This window comes from Nicotiana attenuata, unplaced genomic scaffold, assembly GCF_001879085.1.
Source record: "Nicotiana attenuata strain UT unplaced genomic scaffold, NIATTr2, whole genome shotgun sequence".
In the NCBI taxonomy this organism is placed as follows: Eukaryota; Viridiplantae; Streptophyta; class Magnoliopsida; order Solanales; family Solanaceae; genus Nicotiana; species Nicotiana attenuata.
Genome location: NW_017672937.1, coordinates 103,001 through 107,770, shown reverse-complemented (window position 1 = coordinate 107,770; position 4,770 = coordinate 103,001). Strand labels below are relative to the sequence as shown.

The 4,770-nt window shown below is 35.6% G+C and overlaps 1 protein-coding gene across 1 annotated transcript in view; it reads right to left on the bottom strand.

The window, feature by feature from the left end:
- LOC109214988 overlaps positions 1-1,072 on the bottom strand; it is a 4,812-nt gene extending 3,740 nt beyond the window's left edge. The window contains exon 1 of the mRNA XM_019378973.1: positions 696-1,072. The gene's annotated coding sequence lies outside the window, so the exon portion shown is untranslated. The remainder of the gene's footprint in view (positions 1-695) is intronic.
- Between the last annotated feature and the right edge of the window lie 3,698 nt (positions 1,073-4,770).

Genomic DNA, 4,770 nt, shown 5'->3' with positions numbered 1-4,770 from the left:
ATTAAACTAAACTTTAACTTTACCCTTTCCCCTTACCTACCTACCGACGGACTAATTAGTACGTAAAAACGTTTTTAAAGTTTAGGTAAGTTAAGTAAAGTAGTTCGTTACGTTAGGTACGTACTTAACTTAAATAAATAATTAGTTAGCGTATAGTAGGAAGAATATGAAAGTAAGGGGTGAAAAGTTAATTTAACAGAGAAAATATTCCATCAAAACAAAAAAATTTAAACTTTGGAAAGCTATATGTAAATGCCAACCTAATAACCTTGGCTCGGACACTATAAATGTCTTAAAAAATCCACTAAATATAAATAATAAATTTTGAACCCAGTAAATCAAATGGGTTGTGGCAAAATTACGAACTCAAACACTATAATGTTCAAATCCTGGATCCACATCCATATAAATGATAAAGTATTGCCATACATAAGAAGGAGAAAGTATAACACGACATATCTAAAAATAAAATTAAACCATTTTTCATGTTTCCTTAGGTCCCCACCCCCCTAACCAAGCAACACTCCTGGGAAAGGAGTGGAAGTGATTAGTTTGCACTCAATTAACTTAAAAACATAAATATTTAATGGGGAAAAAAAATTAAAATTTGACATTCAATTTAGCAGCAAAGTTCAAATTGACGTTGAATCCATTCGTTAACAAGATAATTTAAAAAAAAACAGCAAAAAGAATACCTTGAGAAGGACGACGTCTACGAAGGACATGAAGGAAGTGAGAGCGGAGCTTGGCCGCGTCTGTTTCCATGGTGGTACCTTAGTACGAAGCAATATTTACAACCAAAATATAAAGTACATATATACATACAACAAAATTCGACTTCTTTCCTCGGAACGCAGCAGAAAGAGTGAACTGGGCCGAGACCAATGTGCTATCAATAAGAAGGAGAGAACAACTCCTCAGGTTAAAGATGTAATCATTGCTGCTACACCTCCGATTTAAGAAATACTCCCCATTCTGGGAAAATGGATGCCGAATTTAGCAGGTGCTATAATTATGGGATGCCCAAAAACATTAGTATTCAAATAACGGTGTGATCCATTGAGAAAAATAATACTCCACTATATATATTGACGGAATAATACATAAATGATTGAGCTGTCAATATGGGCGGGCAATCCCGTGAGCTTTAGCTATTGACAGGTTGGGGGGTTAGCCTACTATTTTGATGGGCCTTATAATTGTCTGCCCACTCTAGCCTTATGTGGGCTGCGGGCCTCTCGGGCCGGCCCATTATTTTTTTAAATATAATTTTTATATTTTTTTTTTAAGTTCTACCTAAAAAAAGATAAATATTTAAAAGTTAAAAAAATCTTATTGAAAAAGTTTCACAAAACTTTATAACTTTTTATATTGTTCCAATATATTATACTCCGTCCGTTCCAGTTTATGTAAACCTATTTTCTTTTTGGTCCGTTTCAAAAAGAATGACCCCTTTCTTAATTTGGAAATAATTTAGCTTAAACTTTCAATTTTACCCTTAATGAGAAACTTTTATAACAACACAAATACTCTGGACTCTTTTTTGACTTGTTTAGAACCACAAATTTCAAAAGTCTTCTTTTTTTCTTAAACTCGTATCCAGTCAAATAGGTTCACATAAATTGGAACGGAGGGAGTAATAAACACTAAAAAAAGTAAAAGACAAGATTATTTCATTCACTAAAAGTCAAAACTCAAAACAAACTATTCAAGAGAACGTCCATGACACTTAATGGGATATCCAACACATTATCTTCATCAAATACATTTGAATCCGCTTGTGAGAAGGTGGTCTTAACATCTTCACTTTCATCTACATCTACAATTCGTTTGCAATATTAATTAGTTAAATATTAAGAATAATTACAAATTTTTAAAACTAATTAACGTTTTAAGACTTTGATCTTTTAATATGATGAGCTTAATAAACTTTAAGCTTGGGATACTCTTCTTGTTATTTTCGTGTCATACTTTTTATATTTTATATATTTTAAATACGTATTTTTATTAGGCCCATGGGCCGGCCCGGCCCAACCTCAGTCAAGCCTCACGGGCCACGGGCTTACTCAGGCCGAGCTTAAAAGCCTCGTTTTTAAATGGGCTCAAAAAATTCTAGCCCAGCCTGCTAAATCATGGGCTGGGCTGGGCCGGCCCAACGGGCCAAGCCCATATTGACGGCTCTAATAAATGAATTCCGAATTTATATGCTCATTCTTTAATACAATGAGATTATATTTATCCGTGTTTTATTACGGATATTAATTCATGGTGGGATAAATTTTATATTATACTATATGATAACTATACTTTATCAACAAGGGTTGTGGTGGAGTGGTAAGTACTCCTTCATCCTTAACCAGAGGTCTCGAGTTCAAGCCCCTGGGTCGCCTTTGTTAGGGAGCGCTTTACCCCCAATGTGGGACTTCCCAGCGCGAATCCGGATTTAGTCGGATCCCAATGTGGGTACCGGACACCGGATGAGAAACCAAAAAAAAAACTATACTTGTATATAGAAGATGGATTATCTAATTCGATAAAATAGCTCAGCCCATATGATATCCCACCTAGTATACCACCATATCACACCGGATGAGAAACCAAAAAAAAACTATACTTGTATATAGAAGATGGATTATCTAATTCGATAAAATAGCTCAGCCCATATGATATCCCACCTAGTATACCACCATATCATTATAAGAATTTATGTGAACATCGAGAGTGTATTTACGCACCCATTTATTTTTACTTATGTAATGTTGAACTTACATTATGTCAAAATTGTGCAGATCTATTGAATTTGGTATAAAAATATTCAGTTAACCTATTTGACCAAAAATGCTTCCCATGATTTTCTTTGGCTCAAAAATATCTTAAAAACTACTAATACTTAGATCATTTGAAACAAAACGAAAAAGAGCCAAAATTGTCTTGATTTATAAGATGTGGTTTAAAATGCCTTTCGTTAACCCCATATCAAATTATATGACCCACCCATCTCTAAAGATTCAACCCACCATAAGATCTAAATTCGAATTTAATTTGGTTATGTTGGAGTGTGGCGAGTGGAAAGACCAATGCATCCACTTATTAAGACATATGACCGAGAAAGAAAGGCTCCACGTTTGAACATTGGTTGATCTTAGCGTGCAAGCTGCTGCTTCATTTCGTATAGTGATAATGCTTTCTCTTAGTGCTCCGTCCACCTTGTATAGAAAGGGCTACTTTGATTGCGCTGTTTTCTCTTATAGTGTGACTTTACTGACAATCCATCCTATCTTTATTGGGATCATACCTCCTTGGACTTTATTTAAATCCTACCCAATAATGAAATCCTGCAAATAAAGCAAAAAACGGCTCTCATAGAAAGTACGTTGCGCTTGCCATATAAAGAAGGCGAATACAATGAGAGACGAAGACGACGAGGGCTTGCCATATAGATGTAGCAACAAGTTTTTATTTCCAGAAAGATCACCACGCTGAGGGATGAACCTCGCCAAATGATCTTATGGATCACCCATCCCATCTTTTAGGTTCTCTTTGGGGGTAGACTTCATCCACCAGATGCCCTGGCTTTCTTTTTAGTTTTTCAATCTTCTGTTGTCACGACCGGAATCCCAACCTCGGGGTCGTGATGGCGCCTAACATTTTATTTGTTAGGCAAGCCAACATTAGCTATACTTATTAATCATATTTAATAATTTCCAAATTAAATGACAATAATAAAACTGAATAGTCTGAAATACGGTGATAAACTAATAAACGACGAAATTCAAATACACCAGAACCGGTGTCACGAATACATGAGCATCTAGAGTACTAGAGATAATGGTCTGAAATAAACACAACTGTATGAATTAAAATAAACATCTAAAATAATGTAGAAAGGCACTTCAGGGCTGCGGACATCGTGCAGCTATACCTCAAGTCTCCACTGATAGCTAGATCCGAGCAAACCTCACTCAGTGCAGCTGGAACTAACTCTGGTATCTGCACAAGAAGTGCAGAGTGTAGTATGAGTACAATCGACCCCATGTACTCTGTAAGTACCGAGCCTAACCTCGACGAAGTAGTGACGAGGCTAAGGCGGGTCGCTTACGATAACCTGTACGCAATAACAAAAAAGACAGAAAAGGAAATAAAGATGTTATCTCATAACAACGAACTCAAAAATCTAACTACCAGAGAGCCCAAAATAACAAGTCTTATAAACTCAACTCAAATACCCAGGCAAATCCAACAGTCACAAATAAATACAACTTATACAATCTGTTGCAGCGCGCAACCCGATCCCATCATATCATCATCTATCAATACCATATCCGTCCTTATTCCACCATTTCAATTCATTACCTTTCAATTTCCATTGCAGCGTGCAACCCGCTCCCAAAACAATTGAATAAACAATAGCAATTCAACAACCAATATTTACAAGAATTTCTACATCAAGAGAGTAATGTACGAAGCAATGAAGAATCACATAATAATCCAAGACTCTCTAACACTTCGAATATCTTAGCTTTACCAACTCATCGATGTCTACCAATTTACAATTCATACCAGTGAAACTACGTTATAGAAAGCAACAATTTCTACGAAACTATAAGACAAGTAAGACATATGGCAATTTAAGTATGCAAGTAAAGCAAGTGGAGACATATAGCAAATAAGCATAGAATCATGGAAAGGATGGACAATTTAATACAAAGATAACTGAATGACAAGTAGCAATTATGGTTTGAAGGTCAAATAAGCATGTAATAATTAAGG